Source organism: Anomaloglossus baeobatrachus, chromosome 7, assembly GCF_048569485.1.
Source record: "Anomaloglossus baeobatrachus isolate aAnoBae1 chromosome 7, aAnoBae1.hap1, whole genome shotgun sequence".
Classification (NCBI taxonomy): Eukaryota; Metazoa; Chordata; class Amphibia; order Anura; family Aromobatidae; genus Anomaloglossus; species Anomaloglossus baeobatrachus.
The window spans coordinates 286849582-286877400 of NC_134359.1; the positions used below are offsets into that span (position 1 = coordinate 286849582).

The 27819-nt window shown below is 41.8% G+C and overlaps 1 long non-coding RNA gene across 1 annotated transcript in view; it reads left to right on the plus strand.

Moving 5' to 3' along the window:
- LOC142246407 (uncharacterized) overlaps positions 1-27372 on the plus strand; it is a 33855-nt gene extending 6483 nt beyond the window's left edge. The window contains exon 3 of the long non-coding RNA XR_012724892.1: positions 27122-27372. This is a non-coding gene — a long non-coding RNA (uncharacterized LOC142246407). The remainder of the gene's footprint in view (positions 1-27121) is intronic.
- The last annotated feature ends 447 nt before the right edge of the window (positions 27373-27819 follow it).

Here is a 27819-nt window from a genome sequence, read left to right on the forward strand (position 1 = left end):
ACTGATTATTCATGAATACTGTAGGTACGCCAGTCCTAAAATCCCTGGGAGACTCCAATAAAACAGAGACCTCCTGGAAGACTTGGCTTTTCATTATGATCCCAGGGGGTCTAGGAGTGCCGGGAAAGGGTTCGTTTCTCCAGCCTTCAGTGAGGTCCCTGAGACCAAGGAGATTTTTTAACATATATATTTGCTTTCCTGGGATGGACCTCTAAAAAAACAAACATGAGACCTCTTGACAACTAGGACTTTGATTGAGATCCTTGGTGGCCTAGGGGTGTAAAGGGGTTTTCTAGCATCCCAGGAGGCCTAGGTTTGTTAAGGGGTTTGCTAGCATCCCAGGTGGCCTAGGGGTGTAAAAGGGTTTTTAGCATCCCAGGTAGTCTAGGGGTGTAAAGGGGTTTGCTAGCATCCCAGGTGGTCTAGGGGTATAAAGGGGTTTGCTAGCATCCTAGGTGGCCTAGGGATGTAAAGGGGTTTCTAGCATCCCAGCTGGCCTAGGGGTGTAAAGGGGTTTGCTAGCATCTCAGGTTGCCCAGGGGTGTAAAGGGGTTTGCTAGTATCCCAGGTGGCCTAGGGGTGTAAAGGGGCTTTCTAACATCCCAGGTGGCCTAGGGGTGTAAAGGGATCTGCTAGCATCCCAGGTGGCCTAGGGGTATAAAGGGGTTTTCTAGCATCCCAGGTGGCCTAGGGGGTGTAAAGGGGTTTGTTAGCATCCCAGGTGGCCTAGGGGTATAAAGGGGTTTTCTAGCATCCCAGGTGGCCTAGGGGTGTAAAGGGGTTTGCTAGCATCCCAGGTGGCCTAGGGGTGTAAAGGGGTTTGTTAGCATCCCAGGTGACCTTGAGGTGTAAAGGGGTTTGCTAGCATCCCAGGTGGCCTAGGGGTGTAAAGGGGTTTGCTAGCATCCCAGGTGGCCTAAGGGTATAAAGGGGTTTTCTAGCATCCCAGGTGGCCTAGGGGTGTAAAGGGGTCTGCTAGCATTCCAGGTGGCCTAGGGGTGTAAAGGAGTTTGCTAGCATCCCAGGTGGCCTAGGGGTATAAAGGGGTTTTCTAGCATCCCAGGTGGCCTAGGGGTATAAAGGGGTTTTCTAGCATCCCAGGTGGCCTTGAGGTGTAAAGGGGTTTGCTAGCATCCCCGGTGGCCTGGAGGTGTAAAGGGGTTTGCTAGCATCCCAGATGGCCTTGAGGTGTAAAGGGGTTTGCTAGCATCCCAGATGGCCTGGGGGTGTAAAGGGGTTTGCTAGCATCCCAGATGGCCTGGGGGTGTAAAGAGGTTTGCTAGCATCTCAGGTGGCCTTGAGGTGTAAAGGGGTTTGCTAGCATCCCAGGTGGCCTAGGGGTGTAAAGGGGTCTGCTAGCATCCCAGGTGGCCTAGAGGTTTAAATGGGTTTGCTAGCATCCCAGGTGGCCTAGGGGTGTAAAGGGGTCTGCTAGCATTCCAGGTGGCCTAGGGGTGTAAAGGGGTCTGCTAGCTTCCCAGGTGGCCTAGGGGTGTAAAGGGGTCTGCTAGCATTCCAGGTGGCCTAGGGGGATTTCAGCATTTTGCTAACATGGTGATAGAATGGAATGCTGTAGTCCTATGTAACAAGGTGGCTGCCCAATCGCCACCTCAGCTCTGCTACATTTGTACATGCATTCATTGATACAGACAGATGTAAAGCCAATCTCCTGGATGACATGGCATATTTATGAAGTCCCAGAACGATGGAGGCGGTTGTTGACTATAAATCCTTCCTGAGCGGCTTTTTGAGTCTTTCTCGCCACTTACCACTTGTTGACGTCCCGTTAGCGGCGGCGGTGGCGGGGTGCGCGGGTTACGATCTGCAATTATCAATCTGACAGCAGTGTTACATTGTAACCATTTGCTTTTTGACCCTCTTTAATTAAAGGCCAAATCGTGCCGACAACCTTCCCGATGTAAATAGTGCGGGGTTATTATAGAGAAGATCTGTTCACACCGCCACGAAAAAATAAGTGCGCCCCGACACTGCCGAAATAATAATTATGGAGATCAGTCCCTCTAAGAGCTAATGAAATATCTGTGATCTGCGCCTCGCCGTGTCATGGAGGATGGGATCTCCGCCTGTCACTTCTTCCTGGCTGCATTAAGTCATGAAGTGGAGTGCAATTAAAGGGCAACACCGCGAATTAGTAACAGTCAGTGCCGATCGTGCGGCAAAAATTCCGGAATTACAAGGTGCAGTTTTTTTCCCACAAAGTCTCCCATCGTTTAATAGGATGGGAAAAAAAATTTCAATTCCCTTTGTAAGCACTTGTGGTGTCCTGCAATAGAAGGTCGCAGCGTTTGGCTGCACAAACTGCTCCCTGATCTTCTATCATTCCTGCTTGATGTATTTGGTATCCTATGTATCTGCTCTGCTTTATTTTTATCACTTTCCCTTTAGGACCCTGCGGAGTTCCTCACACTTTCAGCTGCTTTTCATCAGCACTACTTGGTGTCTATATACTGTATGCCCTCATTTCCCCTTACTCTCTGCTGGTGATAAGTCCTCTACCCTTTACATGTCTTAAGTGCAAGCAGCCGGCTCGCACTCTTTTGGTGTAACCTGCTGTCACGAACCACCAGGGAGGGTCACTCAGAACTCCCCCGTGCTGGCCACCAATGTCACGATCGGGGGGTAACAAGTGGGGGGTCACCCCTCCTTTATACCTCCCGACCGACAGACAGAGCACGTGACGCGCTCTCTAGCGCCCCTCTTATAGTCAGGCCAATTATGGAATTGCCCGACAATGAGCAAGAAGGCCGCTATACTACTTATGCCGATTATTGAAGGGTCCCCGGTGAGAGCAGGGTATATATTCCCCAGACCTCCGCGGGCGGAATATATAAAATCTCCCCGAATCTCACTGGCCTCCCCACAATAATCCTTGGCACAACTCGCTGCCACCAACCGCTTCACGGTAACTATTAGCCGAACACACGGACGTGGAATTCAGGATCGAGATAACAGAACAGCCCAAGATTAATTATATAATTTAATCAGCCTAAAGCACACTAGAAACTACAATATATACAATAGGGGATCTACAGAATATACATATGTCAGAGTACAGTTACAAGCAAAGCATGGGTTACAAACAGGCATACACAGTTCCAGCAGTTACCTTGTTGCGTCTGGCCACAGGGGGGCGCTGTAGACCAGGTTTCCAGGAACTCCCTCACAGGTCTTCCCTGACCAGACCCCCGAGCAAAAGAACACTGGAAAATGGTCGAATTGGGGTTATCAACCTGGGCAAATCCAGGACCCCTCCTACCTTTGTGACGTCAGAGGGAGCACTGCTCCACCCCTGGCTGGAGTTATGGGTAATATCCACAACAGGGAATATGGGCCATAACTTGGCCTGGGAGCGTCGTAGGCGGACGCCAACGCTCTCATTGTGACAGTTATGAATTTAGCTGCAGAACGAGAGGACTCATGACTTGTCTACTAGTTCCCCATTGGCTGATATCACGCCTGGGGTATTTCCCCAGGTCGAACTCCCATAAAAAGGGTGTGCCAGCATCATCCGCATGCGGAGACACCATTTTTATGGTTGCCATATTTATCGGAAATATGGCTCACGAGATATTAACCATATTTTACTGGAGTCGTTCTGTCTGGATACTTCCCAGCTTGCTAAGTAGATAGCAGCCCCTGCTACAGGGTGACGGCAGGGAGTCATCCTGTGTCCACTGTTCCCAGATCATCTAATCTCCATATCACAGGAGATGGCCATGGGATGTGTTGCTGGGATGTGACACCTTCCCAGATGCTGGACATTGAGAACAAGAAGGGAGGGGGCACTGCCATGGAGTGATGGGAGCGATTATGACTGGAAATCATAATTCCTCTTCATATCCCAGGATTTTCCTCACACCTGCGTGTTGTTTGCAGTTCCTCTTCTTGAGGCATCTGGCGTCTTTAATGTAAGCAGTCGGCTTGTATTCATCTGGAGGAACATTGTACGTTGCAGTTCCGCTCCCTGAGGCTTCTTTCCCTTGTTTGTCTTTGCTGTGTGTTCTTTAGAGCTTAGTGGGGTTGACTAAGCACTCATCCCATCCGTTCCCTACCTAGGGCCCAGTTCAGAGTAAGCCAGGGCCAGGTAACCTGCTTGGCACATAGATGAGGAACCTATCTAGGGCGGTGAGGGAAGCCAGGGTCGAGTGATAGGCTTGGTCAGGGGTCACCATCTCCCCCTTCCCTTTCCTTTCGTCATTCGCTTGGTACATCCCTGTACCTAGCGTGACATCACGTCTTGTATTCATCTGGAGGAACATTGTTGTACGTTGCAGTTCCTCTCCCTGAGGCTTCTTTCCCCTGTGTGTTCTTCAGAGCTTAGTGGGGTTGACTAAGTGCTCATCCCATCCGCTCCTTACCTAGGGCGTAGTTCAGGGTCAGTCAGGGTCAGGTATCCTGCTTGGCACATAGATGAGGAACCTATCTAGGGCGGTGAGGGAAGCCAGGGTCGAGTGATAGGCTTGGTCAGGGGTCACCATCTCCCCCTTCCCTTTCCTTTCGTCATTCGCTTGGTACATCCCTGTACCTAGCGTGACATCACGGCTTGTATTCATCTGGAGGAACATTGTTGTATGTTGCAGTTCCTCTCCCTGAGGCTTCTTTCCCCTGTGTGTTCTTCAGAGCTTAGTGGGGTTGACTAAGTGCTCATCCCATCCGCTCCTTACCTAGGGCGTAGTTCAGGGTCAGTCAGGGTCAGGTATCCTGCTCAGCGCGTAGGTGAGGAACCTATCTAGGGTGATGAGGGAACCCAGAGCCCAGCGATACGTTTGGTCAGGGGTCACCATCTCCCCTTTCCCTTTCCTTTCGCCATTCCCTTGGTACATCCCTGTACCTAGTGTGACATCACGGCTTGTATTCATCTGGAGGAACATTGTTATATGTTGCAGTTCCTCTCCCTGAGGCTTCTTTCCCTTGTTTGCCTTTGCTGTGTGTTCTTTAGACCTTAGTGGGGTTGACTAAGTGCTCATCCCATCCGCTCCTTACCTAGGTCCTAGTTCAGGGTCAGTCAGGGTCAGGTATTCTGCTCGGCGCATAGGTGCGGAACCTATCTAGGGTGGTGAGGGAACCCAGGGCCCAGTGGTAGGCTTGGTCAGGGGTCACCATCTCCCCCTTCCTTTTCGCCATTCGTTTGATACTTCCCTGTACCTAACATGACATCACTGCTGCCACCTGCAGATGGAACTGGGTATTGCTACCCAATACAAAAGATTTTATTATTATTATTATTTAATTTATTTTTCACCCTTTTTCATGACTCTTGGGCCATTTTTTTCCCTCCTTTTTCACCTTTTTTTAAACCTAGGATATAGGAGTCTTTCTTCTTAAAGGGGTACAGTCCTATTTTTTGGATTGACATAAATCTGTAATGTGAACACGTCCTTATATATAATGGACGGAATAAAGAGCTTTAATATTGAACACAGGTTATTCGAGGGTTATGGGTCTTGTCTTAGAAATTCCAGGTCCTCCGTGAAATATGCATGAGGGTGATTAGCAGAATATCAGACGTATAGAATAATCCTTCTCCAAATCTGTTTACAACCTGTATACTGTACATTACCGAGAATGAAATACGCTGAAGATTAAAGAAAAAGATGACTGCCCGGAGCCCAGGAAATATCAAAGACATGCAAATAGTGGAAGACTTTCAGAAATGATGATGGAGGGAGGACGGCTCCTCAGCACCTTCCTAAATGGCCTTGGTTTGCAAACACAATCTAATTACTATTCTCATCTCAATACACACTTTAATTCTAAGACTTCAATCACAGCTAGAAATTGGAAATGTCTTTGTACTCGACAAGACAAGCTCATTTCTTAGCTGGAGCTGTGAAAATTCTGGTAGATTTTGAGCATGGGCGGGGCATAAACATAGATTTTAAGCAGGGGAGTGGCATAAAGGAGTTGGGCGGAGCCAGCGAGACAATTATTTTATTTCTGGAGGTTATAGTTTCCTTTCACTACAAAAATTACCCTCTTCCCTTGTTGTACAGTCATATTTTGGTTCTCTTTCACTCCCCACTTGTTTTCCAAGTGGGCGGGCTCTCTCTGGGGTGTCAGAACTATGCTGTGAGCCAATCACATACTGCTCACCACCTCATCTTGTTTCTCTTAAAGGGAACCTATCATAAAAAATGACCTATTGCTTAAATCAGGCTTCTGTATATATATATATATATATATATATATATATATATATATATTATATATATATTGTATATATATATATATATATATATATATATATATATATATATATATATATATACAGTTAGGTCCAGAAATATTTGGACAGTGACACAAGTTTTGTTATTTTAGCTGTTTACAAAAACATGTTCAGAAATACAGTTATATATATAATATGGGCTGAAAGTGCACACTCCCAGCTGCAATATGAGAGTTTTCACATCCAAATCGGAGAAAGGGTTTAGGAATCATAGCTCTGTAATGCATAGCCTCCTCTTTTTCAAGGGACCAAAAGTAATTGGACAAGGGACTCTAAGGGCTGCAATTAACTCTGAAGGCGTCTCTCTCGTTATCCTGTAATCAATGAAGTAGTTAAAAGGTCTGGGGTTGATTACAGGTGTGTGGTTTTGCATTTGGAAGCTGTTGCTGTGACCAGACAACATGCGGTCTAAGGAACTCTCAATTGAGGTGAAGCAGAACATCCTGAGGCTGAAAAAAAAGAAAAAATCCATCAGAGAGATAGCAGACATGCTTGGAGTAGCAAAATCAACAGTCGGGTACATTCTGAGAAAAAAGGAATTGACTGGTGAGCTTGGGAACTCAAAAAGGCCTGGGCGTCCACGGATGACAACAGTGGTGGATGATCGCCGTATACTTTCTTTGGTGAAGAAGAACCCGTTCACAACATCAACTGAAGTCCAGAACACTCTCAGTGAAGTAGGTGTATCTGTCTCTAAGTCAACAGTAAAGAGAAGACTCCATGAAAGTAAATACAAAGGGTTCACATCTAGATGCAAACCATTCATCAATTCCAAAAATAGACAGGCCAGAGTTACATTTGCTGAAAAACACCTCATGAAGCCAGCTCAGTTCTGGAAAAGTATTCTATGGACAGATGAGACCAAGATCAACCTGTACCAGAATGATGGGAAGAAAAAAGTGTGGAGAAGAAAGGGAATGGCACATGATCCAAGGCACACCACATCCTCTGTAAAACATGGTGGAGGCAACGTGATGGCATGGGCATGCATGGCTTTCAATGGCACTGGGTCACTTGTGTTTATTGATGACATAACAGCAGACAAGAGTAGCCGGATGAATTCTGAAGTGTACCGGGATATACTTTCAGCCCAGATTCAGCCAAATGCCGCAAAGTTGATCGGACGGCGCTTCATAGTACAGATGGACAATGACCCCAAGCATACAGCCAAAGCTACCCAGGAGTTCATGAGTGCAAAAAAGTGGAACATTCTGCAATGGCCAAGTCAATCACCAGATCTTAACCCAATTGAGCATGCATTTCACTTGCTCAAATCCAGACTTAAGACGGAAAGACCCACAAACAAGCAAGACCTGAAGGCTGCGGCTGTAAAGGCCTGGCAAAGCATTAAGAAGGAGGAAACCCAGCGTTTGGTGATGTCCATGGGTTCCAGACTTAAGGCAGTGATTGCCTCCAAAGGATTCGCAACAAAATATTGAAAATAAAAATATTTTGTTTGGGTTTGGTTTATTTGTCCAATTACTTTTGACCTCCTAAAATGTGGAGTGTTTGTAAAGAAATGTGACAATTCCTACAATTTCTATCAGATATTTTTGTTCAAACCTTCAAATTAAACGTTACAATCTGCACTTGAATTCTGTTGTAGAGGTTTCATTTCAAATCCAATGTGGTGGCATGCAGAGCCCAACTCGCCAAAATTGTGTCACTGTCCAAATATTTCTGGACCTAACTGTATATATATATACACACACGCACAATATATATATATACACACATACAAGGATTGCAATATAAAAATGGGAACCATTGCCCAACTCTCTCTCTCTCTCTCTCTCTCTCTCTCTCTCTCTCTCTCTCTATATATATATATATATATATATATATATATATATATATATATTTGGGCAATGGTTTCCTTTTTCATATTGCAATCTTTGTTATCAAACATAATCTTGCAATTTTCACACTGAACAGTTTACACTTTTTAGATTCATTCTTCCTGTTCTTTCAGAGAGAGTTTTCAGCAGTTTCCTTATCATCAGAGGCAGGATTAAAATCACAGAAAGCAACGCCATACATGGTATATATTGTAACATGGTGACCGGTATGTATCACAGAAGGCATGTAAACATGGATGTACGTTCTGGTACTTGTAGTACCAAGAGTCTTATTAGGGAATACCAAGGCCAGGTTTTACAGATAGCTGGAAAGACCGGCAGGTCTGGCTATCCACATACCTCCACAAATGGGTGTGTCTCATCTGTTAACATGGAGACTGTTTGTTTGCCACATGGTCAGTGTGGGGAGACTGTTATGCCTCTAGGAAGGAATCCTCTGAGAGAAGGGAGGATTCGCTTATTCTGACTGTAGTCAGTGTATGAAGGTTTGTGAAACCTCCAGAAGCTACCTAAGGAGAGTGATGTATATACTGGCCGGGGTCAGCAAGTGGAAGCAGAGATAGCCCCAATGGGATACCTCTGAAGTGTATCCGAACCTGTGTGGGGGCATACCGCGAGGGTAATGGGCTGAAAACGATCATGATTGATGATCGCCAGTGTAAAAGGGTCTTAAAGGGGTATACTAGATAGGTGCTAACAATGTGATCAGATAGACTACTGAAAGTGAACGAATGGAGTGGCGGTGCGCAAAGTCAACAACAGCTCGATTTTGGCAATTGATGGCGGTCTCCGTGGTGGGACCCCCACCCATCAAGTAGCACAGGATAGGTGAATACGTCTTCTTACAAAAGGTACCCCTTTAAAGAATTGACTTTTAAAGGCCTGACTATTTAAATTAGCCTCGTCCTCAAAGACTTTTTGATACAAATTTGCATACAAGATGAGACTTTTTGGTGCGATTTTGCGCCTCCTGTTCTGTATCCGGCTCCATCGTGCATCCAATTACTGCAGAATCCTTGTATACACCGGAGGAATTCGCCGCGGCCCCCGAGGTGTTTGTTCTTGGCTCTGGACAGATTGACTGTGATGAATTGCTCTTTAATTTTCTAATTCCTGGAGAAAAAGAGCGGAGCACATTAATACACCTCACCTGTGAGCGAGATGCGGGGGAGGGGGGGTGTTTACTTGTTAAAGGGCCGGTATTAGTGAAGCTGTCAGAGCGTTGCCGGGTGTTTTGTGTTCGGAGAAGCGGATAATTAGTTCAGCGATTTTTGAGCAAATTGAAAGTAATAAATAAATAAAAATGACGAGAGGCTTAATAGTAAAAATGAAAGTGACTAAGAACTTTAGAGAACAGAGCTGCTGGGAATTCTCCGCTGTCTTCACACTGTACAGCAAGCCTCGGAGAATACCAGAGGATAAGGTGCAAGGGGTTAAAACATAGCTATGGAGATAACAGAGGCTCCTAGACTGGCCCTTAGGCTAGGGGGGGCCCTAACTATCCCTGCTCCCACAGATACTTCTGATGGTGAGGATGTCTGGGCCGCCTTCTTGGCCCTGTTCCTGGCCAGCCCTGATCTAATACCCTCTCTCCCCTTCCCAGGAAAAGGCTGGGACAGGAGTGGTTAAACCCATGGAAATAGACAGACAGGGAAAACCAAAACTCGACCATACAGCAAGCTCACACAGTGGTAAGGAGGAAAATAAGAGCAGGGAGGAAACAACAACATGATGAGAGAATTTTACAACACTCCAAGCAGCACACAGTATAAACACCAGGAAACCTATCACAGTTACTCCCTGCCTTTTTACTATGGTGGAATCTGTCTTCCCATGCCGACTATAGCTTTTGCTAAACCGGTTTGTGCGTAGTTTTGTTTGCTGGGACACAACAGCACACGGACCAGTTTAGCAAAATCTATAGTTGGCATAGGAAGACACATTCCACCATCTTAAAAAGGTGGTTAGTAACTGTGAAAGGTTTCCCACAACATGTGATCCTAGAGGTAACCAGCAGGCTAACAGAGATTAACTCTTGCTGGCCTGAACATTAATGAGCACACAGCTGGTCGATGCCCAAGCTTGCCTGTGCAGCTCAGACACACCAGAGAAACCATATTGTGAACAGCATCTGATGTCTCCATGGCACTCAGCGAGTATGACAGATAGCGGGTCTAACATAATTAATATAGAGCCACCTTAAGAAATATATTTTGCAAAAACAGTCAATAGCACCACTATGGATGGTCGATATTGTTGATTCTTATAGTAGGACATTAAAAAAAATGGATCATGGACCCAATGTCATACACAGTATGGGGCCAATCAATGGAGGTCTTACATCTTGGAACCAACCCCACCGAGTCTTTGGCTCTTTTGGCAAATGAAGGAAGATCTGGGTAACTGAGCCCAAATGCCCTCTACCAGATGACCCCCATAATGTTATTGGTCGATCTCCTAGTTTGACTATTCGGAACTGAACTCTATCTAGTCAACTTTTCTGGTTCATATCAGGTCATTCATAACCATGGTTCCTATAATCAGGAGTGTCTTCTTGATCTGTTGACATGAAATCCTAGCACTCATTGTATGGTCTCATTTTTCTTGGAATATGAGAATAGGAAGGCCATAATCAATGGGCCACCCATGATAGATCAACGATGGTCCCCAATGGGCCACCCATGATCAATCAACGATGGTCACCAGAAGGTTGAGGGATCAGTGCTCACAATCTAACTTCACACATGCACAGTAGGACCAATTTTATAACGAGCCTACATGTATGCTTTTAGGATCTGTAAGGAACCTGATGTACCAAAAGAGTAGCCAATCTCTACGCAATGTTGTCTTTGTATGGCTTTGAACCCAAGACCCCAGTTCTCCAAGACAACAGTGCCAACCACAAAGCTACAAGAAAAAACAAACAAATGTATTAGAATCCTCAAAAGGAAAATCATTTTCTCTACTGACAGCTCCCATGGTTTTTATTTTGTCTTCTAGATCCCTTGACCTTGGAGTAATTATTGGCGCACTAGATGACCTCCTGGTCTTCTGTTGGGAGAGCCCAGACCTGCTTCAACTTTATGTCCAAAAGGGCTCTTACCGAAACAGGACCTTAAAGTGGTTGCCCTGTAAACCAAACCTTTTCACCTTTTCCGTAGGTAGATGATGAATGTATGAGCACGGGGAACCAGAAACAATTTTGAGAATGGGAGAGTCTAAAGTCACAAATGTGAATGGATCGGTGTGTGATCACCACTCCTATAGACAGGCAATGACTAGGGAGACATTTTTTCATTTGTCAACGTGTTTCCGAGACTGATTCATAGTTATGTGTTTTTTTAGTCCTGATGAAGGAGAATCAGTCTCAGAAACACGTTGACAAATAAAAAATTCACCAGTTCTACCATCTATTGATCAGTGTTTCTTCCATGGCAGCGCAATTTTTCTCCCTGTTCATACTCCATTTCGAATCATAGACAGGGAATGGTGCCGTGGTCGCTCATGCTCACCACCGATCCGGTCACCATGCTGACTACCGACCCATTCACACCCTATCATGCGAGGCAAGGAAATGCCCAATGCACGTCGCGACACAGTGGTCACAACAGGAATGTAAAGAGTAGAAAGGCTCTAACAGTAGAGAGAGAGGAGACAAGTCACTTCTTAACACTAATCTAACTAACATCCCTATACAGGTCCTTCCCCCCCCCCATCGCCATCACATGCCTAGTCCTTATCTGTCATTCCAATCACCCTGAATAGTACAAAGGCCGTTGAGTGCACTAGACTTCACCACTACAATAGAACACAAGGGAAGGAAGACAGACAGGGGAACATAGACAAAAGGATCTACACTAACACCAACGTTGCAGCCAAACACCAGGGCTGCCATCAACAGGACTCCAGCAGCTCCAAAAACATCCCCCCTCTTTGGTGATCAGTTTAGAAATGAATTCTATAACCAGCATCAGGTGAAAAAACCTTCCTTCCTCCACAGTGGTCAGTTCAGAGATGAATTCTATAACCGGCATCAGGTGAAGGCATCTTCCACCCACCACATTGGTGAGTTCAGAAATGAATTCTATAACCGGCATCAGGTGAAGGCACCTTCCTCCCTGCACAGTGGTCAGTTCAGAGATTAATTCTATAACTGGCATCAGGTGAAGGAACCTTCCTCCCTCCAAAGTGGTCAGTTCAGAAATTAATTCTATAACCGGCATCAGAGGAAGGAACCTTTCTCCCTGCAAAGTGGTCAGTTCAGAGATTAATTCTATAACCGGCTTTAGGTGAAGGAAACTTCCTCCCTGCACAGTGGTCAGTTGAGAAATTAATTCTATAACCGGCATCAGGTAAAGGCATCTTCCATCCACAACATTGGTGAGTTCAGAAATTAATTCTATAACCGGCACCAGGTGAAGGAAACTTCCTTCCTTTACAGTGGTCAGGTCAGAAATGAATTCTAGAACCGGCCTCAGGTGATGGAACATGTGACTATTTAAAGGGAACGGGACTAATCATAAACCGGCTGCACCTGAGATTGGAATAACAAGGAACTACCAGCAAGGAAAGGGTCCTTCATCCACTCTAGTACTTTATTCCGGCTCATACAATCCTCTTCATGCATCATTTGATTTAATAACAAAAATTTGCCTTCATTTACTAAAAATGCAACACGCGGGAGTTGAAATAGGAAAACACCACTTATACTGTGCGAGGCAGGAGCCAAGATGTCAATAATTCTGCAGAAACCATCTTACTTTCTTTTGAAAAAAAAAACCAAAAAACAACTTTCTCATTTGGTTTCCCGCTTTCAGAATGATTGGAAATTAGATGAAAAATGTGCAGGTGCATTTACTGAACCTGCAGCTATTGAGACCACCCGATAGTATCTGCCGGGACGACTTGCCAAATGGAAAAAAAGATTTTACATGATAAATAGAATCTAGAAATATCACAAAATGTTTATATTAAAGGGATAGACCAAGAGGAGCGGGACTGCACATGTCTTGAGGAGTCACCAATATCATACCTAATTGTAGAGTCATATTTTGGGTCTTTTTGCTTCCCTCCATACTTGCCCAGTAGGTAGGATCTCTGTTATATGTCAAATCCATGCTGTGTACTTTGAACCAATCAGATGACTTCTCTGCTGCTCCTCCCCCCAGTAGATGAGCAGCTGCAGATGCATCTCCCTCCTCTCCCTCTTTACTCTAAATGGATGTTTATGGACATTCAAAGAGATACAGAAGAGAAGAAAATTGTCACTATAAGGTATTGGAAGAGGAAGAATATGACTTAGAATATAAGAGAATATGGGATAAAGGAGGTCATAAATATCATTTCTTTACAGGTTTAAATATAATAATATGTGGACAAACACATAAAATATCAATAAGGAAAGAATCCATAGTCAACAGTTTTATTTCCCTCTACACGTGACCTTTAGTCTAGAATTCTCATTCTGCACAGCACGAAGGCTGGTGATTGCCTACAAGGAAACAAAGACCGGTGGGGAACAGCTGAGCAGTGGTGCCGGTGCCATATACAGTTAGGTCCAGAAATATTTGGACAGTGACACAATTTTGGCGAGTTGGGCTCTGCATGCCACCACATTGGATTTGAAATGAAACCTCTACAACAGAATTCAAGTGCAGATTGTAACGTTTAATTTGAAGGTTTGAACAAAAATATCTGATAGAAATTGTAGGAATTGTCACATTTCTTTACAAACACTCCACATTTTAGGAGGTCAAAAGTAATTGGACAAATAAACCAAACCCTAAAAAAAATTTTTAGTTTCAATATTTTGTTGCGAATCCTTTGGAGGCAATCACTGCCTTAAGTCTGGAACCCATGGACATCACCAAACGCTGGGTTTCCTCCTTCTTAATGCTTTGCCAGGCCTTTACAGCCGCAGCCTTCATGTCTTGCTTGTTTGTGGGTCTTTCCGTCTTAAGTCTGGATTTGAGCAAGTGAAATGCATGCTCAATTGGGTTAAGATCTGGTGATTGACTTGGCCATTGCAGAATGTTCCACTTTTTTGCACTCATGAACTCCTGGGTAGCTTTGGCTGTATGCTTGGGGTCATTGTCCATCTGTACTATGAAGCGCCGTCCGATCAACTTTGCGGCATTTGGCTGAATCTGGGCTGAAAGTATATCCCGGTACACTTCAGAATTCATCCGGCTACTCTTGTCTGCTGTTATGTCATCAATAAACACAAGTGACCCAGTGCCATTGAAAGCCATGCATGCCCATGCCATCACGTTGCCTCCACCATGTTTTACAGAGGATGTGGTGTGCCTTGGATCATGTGCCGTTCCCTTTCTTCTCCAAACTTTTTTCTTCCCATCATTCTGGTACAGGTTGATCTTTGTCTCATCTGTCCATAGAATACTTTTCCAGAACTGAGCTGGCTTCATGAGGTGTTTATCAGCAAATGTAACTCTGGCCTGTCTATTTTTGGAATTGATGAATGGTTTGCATCTAGATGTGAACCCTTTGTATTTACTTTCATGGAGTCTTCTCTTTACTGGTGACTTAGAGACAGATACACCTACTTCACTGAGAGTGTTCTGGACTTCAGTTGATGTTGTGAACGGGTTCTTCTTCACCAAAGAAAGTATGCGGCGATCATCCACCACTGTTGTCATCCGTGGATGCCCAGGCCTTTTTGAGTTCCCAAGCTCACCAGTCAATTCCTTTTTTCTCAGAATGTACCCGACTGTTGATTTTGCTACTCCAAGCATGTCTGCTATCTCTCTGATGGATTTTTTCTTTTTTTTCAGCCTCAGGATGTTCTGCTTCACCTCAATTGAGAGTTCCTTAGACCGCATGTTGTCTGGTCACAGCAACAGTTTCCAAATGCAAAACCACACACTTGTAATCAACCCCAGACCTTTTAACTACTTCATTGATTACAGGTTAACGAGGGAGACGCCTTCAGAGTTAATTGCAGCCCTTAGAGTCCCTTGTCCAATTACTTTTGGTCCCTTGAAAAAGAGGAGGCTATGCATTACAGAGCTATGATTCCTAAACCCTTTCTCCGATTTGGATGTGAAAACTCTCATATTGCAGCTGGGAGTGTGCACTTTCAGCCCATATTATATATATAATTGTATTTCTGAACATGTTTTTGTAAACAGCTAAAATAACAAAACTTGTGTCACTGTCCAAATATTTCTGGACCTAACTGTATATTGTAGAGAATACTATTTTTTCATTTGGTTATCATATTACTTGCCTTTAGTTTGGTGATTGGACAATTTTATGTAAGATTTCGAAATAACCCTTTAAGACAGTGGCTGTGGTGTTCTTTCATGATAACTAGTGACAAAATGGAGCATTTCCAAGGAGATATGATTAGTGATGGGTGAACCCAAACTGTAAAGTTCGGGGTCCATACTGGATACCGAGTGTCCGTGTATGACCCCGAACAGGGAGTTCTCAGCCTATTTTTTTTTTTTAGGCTGGTGGGAGCCAATAACTAAGGGCCTCCCCAGTCTGAGAATACCAGCCCCCAGCTGTCGGTTTTATCATGGCTGGGTATCAAAGTGATTAGTGATGGGTGAACCGAACTTTACAGTTTGGGGTCCGTACAGGATATTTAGTGTCCGCGCACAGACCCCGAACACGGAGTTCTTAGCCTATTTTTAAGCAAGGGGGGCCCAATAACCATGTGCCTCCCCAGCCTGATAACACCAGCCCCTAGCTCTCAGTTTTATCATGGATGGGTATCAAAATGATTAGTGATGGGTGAACCGAACTGTACAGTTCGGGGTCCGTACAGGATACCTAGTGTCCATGCACAGACCCCAAACACGGAATTCTCAACCTAGTTTTAGGCTGGGGGGACCCAATAACTATGGGACTCCCCAGCCTGAGAGTACCAGCCTCCAGTTATCGGCTTTATCATGGCTGTGTATCAAAATTGGAGGGGACAGGATGCAGTTTTTTTTAAACTTATTCATATAAATAATTTAAAAGAAAGCCGCATGCGGTCCCTCTTGTTTTGATACATGGCCAAGATAAGCACACAGCTGGGGGCTGCAACCTGTAGCCGTATACTTTATCTGCTCTGGTTATCAGTTATATGAAATGTCAAGTTAGGAGAAGTGCTAGGACAAAGAAAATGAAGAGGTAACGAGAGTGAGAATTGGGGTAGGGTTTGGTGAAAGGCTGTAATACATACCACATAACTGTGGTATTTTTGGATACCACTTTTTACTGCGGAGCTTTACAGGCACATTGTCAGCAGTTCTTATGTCTGATATGTCGGTGTTTTCATGAGATTTCTGATTAGCCACTTTCCTCCGGTGCTTCAATATCAGTGATTATGGTAATTCATCCGTTCCCTTTTGTGCGCCTGAAAGGAGAGAAATGATAGGGATGGGGTTTATCAGACTAAATATTGTAATGTATGAAAATGACAAAAAAACCTTGCATCACAAAATCCTTAGTTCGGTCTTTATTACATACGACTCCAGTCTCATGTGAATAATCCCTTATTTATGCAGTGTTCGGATGAGCACTTTAACCCTAAATTGTTGTCTAATCCGATTTGGCCTCCTGATGTGACAAGGAGTGGTAAAAGCTACTCGAGAAATGAAGTCAATCCCAAAAAATTACCTGCCATTCACAAATAGCTGGGATTATATTTTCTGGCCCAATCATTTGCAAGAGCCAAGATCTGTCGAAATAATGGGCGCCATAGGCCAGCAGAAGACAACTCCATCTAGTGATGGCCGATGGGAGTAATCAAGGATCATTCGCAAGACCCAAGATCTGTCGAAATGATGGACACCAGCAGAAGTCAACTCCATCTAGAGGTGGCCAATGGGAGTAATCAAGCATCATTCGCACGACCCAAGATCTGTTGAAATGATGGGCACCAGCAGACGTCAACTCCATCTAGAGGTGGCCAATGGGAGTAATCAAAGATCATTCGCACGACCCAAGATCTGTTGAAATGATGGACACCAGCAGAAGTCAACTCCATCTAGAGGTGGCCAATGGGAGTAATCAAGCATCATTCGCACGACCCAAGATCTGTTGAAATGATGGGCACCAGCAGAAGTCAACTCCATCTAGAGGTGGCCAATGGGAGTAATCAAAGATCATTCGCACGACCAAAGATCTGTTGAAATGATGGACACCAGCAGAAGTCAACTCCATCTAGAGGTGGCCAATGGGAGTAATCAAGCATCATTCGCACGACCCAAGATCTGTTGAAATGATGGGCACCAGCAGAAGTCAACTCCATCTAGAGGTGGCCAATGGGAGTAATCAAAGATCATTCGCAACACCCAAGATCTGTTGAAATGATGGGCACCAGCAGAAGTCAACTCCATCTAGAGATAACTTTGGAGCAATCACTTGAGACTGGGTTCTTGTTGGGTGACCAGGGAGCACTCAGGATATATTTCATGTCCATGTCGGGAGCTTTATGGGTATGCACCAAGCGTAGGTACATAATTTCCACTGGTGGGCTTGAGGAACCCTACTTTGAGATTGATATGGATAAATGTCTTCACAGGTATGACTACTTCTACCCCTTAAATGGGATTCACCAAAATGGATGTGGCCTTCATGATTTCGGCCATATAGAACATTCATAAAATTCCAAAAAAGTAGATCTTCGATCTCAAACTCTTTTTATAGATTACCACCCAGAAATCTAGACATTATATTTCGGCATCTTCGCGAAGTGGTGGAGTGATCAGACATCTCCCCGAACACAATAACAAGCTGTCCTTTACCACCGCGGACAAAGAGCATCTTTTAATGAGAATTTGTGCAAAATGTTTCTGGAAATAACAAATCATTGTCGATGCTTTTCTCCTCCGGTTATTAATCTCGTAATTGGCTGTTGGTTTCCGAGCTGTAAAGACTGTGACGATTCGTGACTGAAACCCGCGGTCATTGTTATGTAAAGTACTCGCCAGCGCCATCTAATCACGCAACTTCACCGCGGAATTACTTTCAGCGGCTGATAAAGCTTCTCCATTAACACAAAAATTAAATTGAGACATTTTCTTGATAAAGAGCAACCGAACATGAAGAATGTACAAGGAAATAATCGCAACACAATGGATGTCACTCACTCATCTACAGATGTAGTTACAATTTTTCAACCCCCCCCCCCACACACACACATTGTGGATTCAGGTTATTGGCAAGATTTACAAAAATTCTGTTGTTTGCAATAAACCAATGAAGCAAGAACAATGTAAAAATGTATTCGCCCCTCCATGACCAGTGTCTTTAGTATTTAGTAGAGCCCCCCTGGCTGTTATGACCTGCCGCAAATGTGATGATTAGCCAGACACCAGATAATGGAAACGTTCCTAAGGAATTTTTAGCCACTCATCATGGACAATGGCTTCCAGATTACGTATATTCTTGGGTTTGTTGCCACATCCCAACCAAAGATTTTCTTTGCGGTTCAAGTCAGGACTTCTTTTGAAACCGGACCTTGGTGGACTATGAGGTATGCTTGGGATCACAGTCCTCCACCATGCTCCACTGGAGACATCACCGAGCTATTACCATGCTTCATTATAGAGATCACAGAGCCCCCCCGCCATTCTTCATTGAAGGCGTCATCGAGCCCACGCCATGCTTCATTGTAGGCATCACCGAGCCTCCGACATGCTTCACTGTAAGCATCAACGAGCTACCGCCATGCTTCACTGGACGCATCACAGAGCCCCCACCATGGTCCACTGTAGGCATCACCAAGCCTCCACCATGCTTCACTGTAGGGATTACCAAGCCCCCGCCATGCATCACTGTAGGTATCACCAAGCCCCCACCATGCTTTACTGTAGGCATCACTGAGCCCCCACCATGCTTCACTGTAGGCATTACTGAGCCCCCGCCATCCTTCACTGTAGGCATTACTGAGACCCTGTCATTTTTTGCTGTAGGCATCATCGAGGCCCGACCATACTTCACAGTAGACATTACCGAGCCCCTGCTGCGCTTCACTGTAGACATCTCCAAGCCCCAGCCATGCTTCACTGTAGGCATTACTGAGTCTCCGCCATGCCTCACTATAGGACTCACTGGTCCACTGCCATGCTTCACTGTAGGCAGGATTTTCTTTTTTTGTGGATGCTTAATTCTTTCTCCCCAAGACTTTCCTGATCCACAGGCCCGAAAAGTCTCAGCTTTATTTGATTGCTCTAGAAAACAGAATACCAGAACTTCTCTGACTTATTTGTAAAGTTTTGAGAATATAATAGTCAAGTTTTCTTCTACCTTTGGGCCAGTAGAGATGACGTCTTGTAGTTTGGTCATGGAGATCTACGCCATTTATTTTGCTCCCTACTATGCAAATTGAAGCCTCAGCGCCTTTTGCAACCACATCTGCTGTTTTGCAGGCACTCAAGGATTTTGACCACTGGCCTCATTGGGAATCTGATGGCACCCGGTGACGGCGTCCTCATTCAGGTCATGTTGCCAGTGCTCCTATAACTCTGAACTCACTGGTGGATACAGATGGAAAAGGACCCATGGCGGGGGCTCAGTGATGCCTACAGTAAAGCATAGCGGGGGCTCAGTGATGCCTACAGTAAAGCATGGTGGGGGCTTGGTGATACCTACAGTGATGCATGGCAGGGCTTGGTGATTCCTACAGTGAAGCATGGTGGGGGCACAGTAATGCATGGTGGGGACTCAGTGTTGTCTACAGCAAAGCATGTCAGGTGTCAGGGGCTTGGTGATGACTACAGTGGAACAACAATATATGAACCCTTTTCAGTCCAAAATCTCATCGAAATACACAATACCACCTGCTCTGCAGTTAGAAATGGGCCCCCTGACCTCTTAGGTTCCTCAGGAACCCTGCAAGAAGCTGGGTCAGATTGTAGCAGGTTATAACAGCCAGCGGCGCTCTACTATCTACTAAGGAACCGGAAGTAGTCAGTAAAAGTGGATTTTTTTGCAAAATTTGGAGAAAACACCTGTTACAATGGGTGTTTGGTGGGAAGATTATTATGATTGCATGTGTGCATTCGTCAAAGCTAATCCGCTAAATTGCGGTCCCGCTCACTTCTGCACTATTAGACCCCCGTTGATTTGTAGATCAATACTCCTCACATTCATATACAAGCCCCCCGCTGTCTTTTCTCACATTACGGTCTCTGTATGACGAGCCGGTTATAAGTGCGATTTGCCTTTGTTCGTCAGACCCCGATTATATAGGTGAGGAGCTCTGCCCGGGGGTCTCCGCTGCTTTGTACCCGATTTAATTAGGTGTCGTGCTGAAAACCTGAAATTGAGTGAATAAGCCGTAAGGCAGGTCGAAGAAACGTGTAAGACGTATTCCCATTCATTGATCCGACTTGTTAAATCTATCGCATCCATTGTGCAAGGAAATGAAGTTACTGATCTGCCGGAATTCATGTGTGATCATCAGCGGAAGGGAGATTGATCGGAGGGGCAGGAGGGATCGCAACGCTTTCTGGATCTATCCTATGGAGGTGACAGCCAATATAAATGTGGACTTCTTAAAATTAATTTTAAAGGCTTCGCTCACCTTTTTACGTGAGGGTCTTCAGCCGTTAAAAAGGGGTTGACAATCCTTAACTCTAAAGAAAACCAAAACAGAACAATACAAAAGTACAAATGCAACAAAGGAAGAAAAATACAGTGCAATAAAAAGGAATAATTAAAAACCAAAATAATACTGGAGAACAAAACAAAAGAACAAATGCAAAAATGAAAAAAAAAAAAAGAATTAAAAATCAAAATAATACTGAGAACAAAACAATAGAACAAATGCAAAAAAAGAAAAAAAAAGTAAAAAAAATTTTAAAAATCAAAATAATAAGCGGAGAATAAAACAATAGAACAAATGTAAAAAAGTTTTTAAAAAAATGATTAAAAAACAAGATATTACTGGAGAACAAAACAAGAGAGCAAATGCAAAAAAAAATAAAAATAATAAAAAAAATTATTATTGGAGAACAAAACAATAGATCAAATGCAAAAAAAATAAATAAAAAAAATACAGTACAATAAAAATGAACAATTAAAAATAAAAAGAATACTGGAAAACAAAACAATAGAACAAATGCAAGAAAAAAGAATTAAAAAAATAATACTGAGAACAAAACAATAGAATAAATGCAAAAAATAAAAAAAAATAAAAAAAATATTACTGTAGAACAAAACAATTAGAATAAATGCAAAATTTTTTTTAAAAAAGTTAAAAAAATAATAAAAAATCAAAATATTACTGGAGAACAAAACAATAGAACAAATACAAAAAAAGAAAAAAAAATATTAATTCAAAATTAAAATATTATTGGAGAACAAAACAATTACAACAAATGCAAAAAAACCCCAAAATAATTAAAAAGCAAAATAATACTGTGGAAAACGAAACAATAGATCAAATGCAAAAAAGAGAAAAAGAAAAAATAATACTGGAGAACAAATAAAATGGAACAAATGAAGAAAATAATAAAAAAATACAGTACAAAAAATGAATAATTAAAAATCAAAATAATATTGGAGAACAAAACAATAGAACAAATGCAAAAAAAGAATAAAACAATAGAACAAATGTAAAAAAGTTTTAAAAAAAAATGATTAAAAAACAAAATATTACTGGAGAACTAAACAAGAGAGCAATGCAAAAAAAATAAAAATAATAAAAAAAATATTATTGGAGAACAAAACAATAGATCAAATGCAAATAAAAAAAAATAAAAAAATACAGTACAATAAAAATGAACAATTAAAAATAAAAAGAATACTGGAAAACAAAGCAATAGAACAAATGCAAGAAAAAAGAATTAAAAATCAAAATAATACCGGAGTACAAAACAATAGAACAAATGCAAAAAAATAAAATAAAAATAAAAATAATACCGAGAACAAAACAATAGAACAAATGCAAAAAAATGTAAAAATATTACTGTAGAACAAATCAATTAGAATAAATGCAAAAAAAATTTGTAATTTGTTTTTTAAAAAACTAATTAAAAATCAAAATATTACTGGAGAACAAAACAATAGAACAAATGCAAAAAAAGAAAAAAAAATATTAATTAAAAATTAAAATATTATTGGTGAATAAAACAATTACAACAAATGCAAAAAAACCCCAAAATAATTAAAAATCAAAATAATACTGTGGAGAATGAAACAATAGATCAAATGCAAAAAAGAGAAAAAGATAACATAATACTGGAGAACAAAAAAAATTGAACAAATGAAGAAAATAATAAAAAAATACAGTACAAAAAATGAATAATTAAAAATCAAAATAATATTGGAGAACAAAACAAAAGAACAAATGCAAAAAAGAAAAAAAAATAGTACAATAAAAATGGCTTGAGCGGCATGTTTTGTGGCTGTTAGACCACCAATTAACATGGGGGATTGCCTGCCATACACGGTAATGTTGTCGGCATACTGTGGTTGGTCGGCTGCATCACGTCATTGGGTCTCATATGACGCAATGCTTCAGGGAGAGTTGATTTAGGAGGGAGAGCTTAGGTCAGAGCAGCTTTTGTACCCTTGCACTCTTTGGTGCCTTCATGTGGCTCTCAGGGGTGTTTAGCCTTATTTAACCTAATAAATAATTTAAAAAACCTCCATGGTTCATAACTTGCAAAGGTAAAGCAGACAGCTGGAGGCTGATATTATCAGATCCGGGCGAAGCACCAAAATTGGAGCTTCTAATGTGATGTACCAGTTCTGGGGTGGCTGCAGGCTGCTATTTTTAGGCTGGGAAGGGCTAAATAACCATGGACCTTCCCAGCCTAAAAATAGCAGCCCGCAGCTGCCCCAGAAGTGTCATATCACATTAAATGCTCCAATTTTGGTGCTTCGCCCAGCTCTTCTCGAATTCCTTGGTGCTGTGGCAATTGGGGTAATAATTTTGAGGTTGATGTCAGCTGTGTAGTGTCAGCTGACATCAAGCTTAGGGGTTAGTAATGCAGAAGGATCTATACGACACCCCCAATTACTAACCCGGCAAGTGAAAAGAAAAAAAAAAGCACAGAGGGAAAAATAGTTTATTTAAATAAAGTCTCCGTTACACTCCCTTGTTCCCCATTATATTATCAAAAATGTTCCCACGAAGCTCAACCATCGCAGTCTACGTTCCCGTACTGTGAATAGCAGTTATTGTCCCTGGCAGGTTAGTGGTAAAAATGTTGCCAGATTAGTAGGAAATTTTTTTTTTCAATGGTCTGGCGGTTAATTCTAGACCCCTGGATGTAATTGAGACTAGTTGTGTCCCTATGACAACACTTCTTGTCCGGTAAATTGTGTGGGATGATTGGAAAACGTTGACTTTTTTTAGGAATACAAGTCACATCCTCCTAAATTATAATCTTGTACAACAGCAAATAACAAATGTGCAAACAACAGAAAAGGAATTGGCGGCACCGATTCTCGAGAGCGACAAATACTATGACGAAGATGGAATTTTTGCGAACCCGGAGTTGTAACCGGCGACGCTTCTGTTCTGCAGGTTAATTGCACTTAAGCCTTTGGATAATATTAATTATGTATATATCATTTTGCTCCCTGTGGGACGCCGAGCTTTTTGCAGGCAAAAAAATATAAAATAAAGCGTGAAAATTACATGCACAAGTGGTGAGTGAAAATTAATGACATTCTGAAAGCTCCAGACTCCGCCGCTGCAGCGAGGGGTAATTTACCATGTAAAGCCAATCACTGACAGGCAACCAATGGCCCAGCGCTGACGGCGGAAAAAAAAAATCTCTTTTAATGCTACATTAAAGAAAACTGTTAAAACAACCAAAAAGTTTAACCCCTGAACCCTTAATTGCATCCAATTAAATATTTCAAACAAATATGTTCCTATGGTGTAAAAAGCGTTTTAGGACCAGGAAATTTTTCATTTTTGCTCTTTAATTTTTTTATTTTATTTTTTATCTTACAAACAATTTTGAAAATTAAAACCAAAACACAGCAACTCAGCCATTGTTTTTTGTTTTTTTTCTTGTTTGCTTTTATTACGTTCCATTTTTTTTTCCAGATTTATTCACTTTTTTGTTTACTAATTAAAAATAAATACATAGAACTTAAAAAAAAAGTTTGGTTCAGTTGCCTTATTTTTTGCTGTTTCATTTTTTTTATCTTACAAACAATTTTGAAATAAAAACCAAAACACAGCAACTCAGCCATTGTTTTTTTTTTTATTATTTGTTTTTATTACGCTCCATTTTTTTTCCATATTTATTCACTTTTTTGTTTACTAATTAAAAACAAATACATAAAACTTTGGTTCAGTTGCCTTATTTTTTGATGTTTCATTTTTAATCTTACAAACAATTTTGAAATAAAAACCAAAACACAGCTACGCCATTGTTGTTGTTTTTTTGTTTATGTTTGTTTTTCCGAAGTTCCATTTTTGTTCAGATTTAGTCACTTTTTCTTGTTTACTAATTAAGAATTTTTAAATATGACTGGCAAAAAATTTGGTTTCAGCCGCCATATTTTTCGAGTAAATATTAATTTTATTTATTTATATTAAATATTATTTTTGGGGGGGAAAGCTGTTTTTTTTGCACCATTTTGGTGTTTATATGATTTTTTTTATGTCTTTAAATTCCATTTTTTTTTAAGAAGTGATGTGTAGGCAAGAAAAAAAAAAAAAAAAAAAAAAAAATGATTTTGGCTTTTCCTGTAGAAAATGAGGGGTTTTTTTTGTATATTTTATTAATTAGGATAATGTATAATCGTTTCTTTTATATATATATATATATATATATATATATATATATATATATGTGTATATATGTATATATATATATATATATATATATATATATATATATATATATATATATATATATACACATATATGTATATATATATGTATATATATATACATATATGTGTGTATACATATATATATATATATATATGTATATATATACATATATGTGTGTATACATATATATATATATGTATATATATATATATATATAAAATGTATACATATATATAATTAAGATAATGTATAATCATTTTTTTAATATATACTTTATTAATTAGGATAATTTTGTATAATTTGGGATGCAAAACATGGTAATTTTTTAGCGTTCGATATTTGCATTACGGGAAAGGGAGAGATTTAATTTTTTTTAAGTTTTATTTTTATTAGTTTCTTTTTGGGATTTGAACCTACGATCTCCATGATCACCTACAGCCTACATTGTAATACTGCTATAATTACTGGTCTTCCATAGGCTCCATAAAAATAGGAATATGGCCTTCTTATGGCCCCAAAGCAATTGATTGGGAGCCCACAATTGTGTTGGGGATTGGAATTACAGATTCTGGGAGATGAAAGATGACACAAAAAGCGGCTCCTTGTCACACCAGAGCATGGAGATGCTCAGCGTGCTGCGCAACACAAGGGAGACAAAGGTAATGTGTAATGCAAGTCACTATTTACGGATAGTACAGACGGAAGAGTAGTTAGGCAAGCCATGGTCAGGTACCAGGAGGACACCTATGGAAACAGGGAGTACACAGAGGCGTAGTCAGGTCACAATCCGAGTGTCAAAATTCAAGGAGGGTATGTAATAGATTCAGGGAGAAAACAGAGACGTGGTCAGGTAACGGTCCTAGGTCAAAAGCCAGGCGGTCACGACAAGAACAGGGAGAGGAGTCAAACAACAGTCCGGGGTCAAAAAACAATGATCAGAACACTAGCAGGAACACAGGCCAACAGCACAACTGCAGAACCAGAATGTACAACTGGCAAGGGTCTGGGAGAGCATGTTCAGTAAAGAAGCCTGAGCAATTACCAGGAATTGTCAATCATCCTGCCAGCTCAGTGCTCAGGAAAACACAGCAGAACATTTCCTAGTGTGTAAGATGCTCTGCACAGAGGAATCCTGTCACTGCCAGCTCAGTAGTCCAGGATAGGGCAGCAGAGAATCTCCTATGTGCAAGATGCTCTGCACAGAGGAATCCTGTTACTGCCAGCTCAGTAGTCCAGGAAAGGGCAGCAGAGCATCTCCTAATGTGCAAGATGTTCTGCACAGAGGAATCTTGTCACTGTCAGCTCAGTAGCCCATGAAGCGCAGCAGAGCATGTCCTAGTGTGCAAGATGCTCTGCACAGAGGAATAGTGACATAATGGTATTGAAGGAAGGCCCTAGCAATAGGGAAAGGGAGAGGGGACACTTCCTGCAACTCACCTGAGTCTGTACCCTGCACTCCCTATACGGGTCCTTCCCCCTGTCGCCCTCATGTGCCTAGGGCCTTGTTTGCCTTGAACTCACCCTGGCTAGCGAAAAAGGCCAACTAGAGCACTAGTCTCACCAGTGCAATCATACAAAACAAGGTAAGAAGAAAGACAGACGGAACTAGACATAAAAAGTAAAACATTTCAAACTCCAAAGTGGTCAGCAATAGAATGAGAATCTATAACTGGCATCAGATGGTAAGAATTTTTATAGCAAAGGAAAGTGGACACAAAAGAGCTGTACCTGAGATTAAGGATACAAAGGACAGGCAGATAGGAAAGAGTCCTTAACCCCTTCAGCACTAAAAGAAAGTAAACTCCCTTAAATACAAGTTGTTGACCTTCACATAATAAGCCGTTGGGACCTCCTGGTCCCAGACTTGTCAGAGGTCTCCCCAGAGCAGGACACACCTTCCTTGGAGGACTCCGCCTGTCATTCATTTACATTAATCTCTGTGTAATACTTCATTTCACCAGTGGTGTCACTGCAGGGAACTTGAAAACTTAAAAAGCAAGCTCCACCCCAACAGATCGCGGGTGATCGCTGAAGATCTCAGCGGCTGGACACTCCCTCATAGCTGGGGGATCCATTTATGGAAAATAGATCACCCACGCAGCCATTTAAAGAGGCAGTTGCCCTATAAACAATCTAACTTAGTTGTTTATAAGGAATCAGTAACACAATATTTCAGAAATTCTAACCCTTTTTTACCTCTTGATTCTTGTTTTTTTTCTTTCATTTTTATTTTTTTTTCCTGGTCCCCAGGCGCAGAAACTGAAGATTTGATCATACGAAACATGAAACACATTTGGAGTTGGCGGTAAATAAGAAATGCGTGTTCCCAGATCTGTCAGTGCAAGAAGTGAAGCGCAACATCAGGATCAAAGACGCTCTGCACCGGCGTCTCCAAACCAGTGTCCTGATCAAACATCCAGATCTTCAGAGGAAGAAGACGTAAAAACCTGCCATAGATGAGGGCTTATTTCAAATTAGGAAAACATGTCTGCTTCCAAAAACAGCGCCACATTTGTCCAGTGGTTGAGTCTGGTACTGCAGCTCAGACTTATTTACTTTTATAGAGCTGAGCTGCAGTAACAGACACAACCTGTAAAAGATATAAAGAAATAAATTAAAGAATAAAATTGGAGTTGCAAAAAAAATGAATATATTTTTTTCTTTCCAGTGTTTCCAATATGGGCAAAATAATTTTATATTTAGCTATATTCCACTTTTTCTTATCTTTTTTCAATGGTGAAAAGAAAGGGGAATCCAATTTTATATATTTATTTTAATTTTATATTTTTAAAACTTTTAACTTTTTACTGTATTTTTAGAACATGTTTAATTACTTCTAATATATAGCGAAAATTCTATCAAACTCAGCCTGCGGTATAGGTATCATCATCTCCACTAATTCCACCCTAAGAGACCCCACAAAGGAGGCTACTAGAAAAGGCATGGAC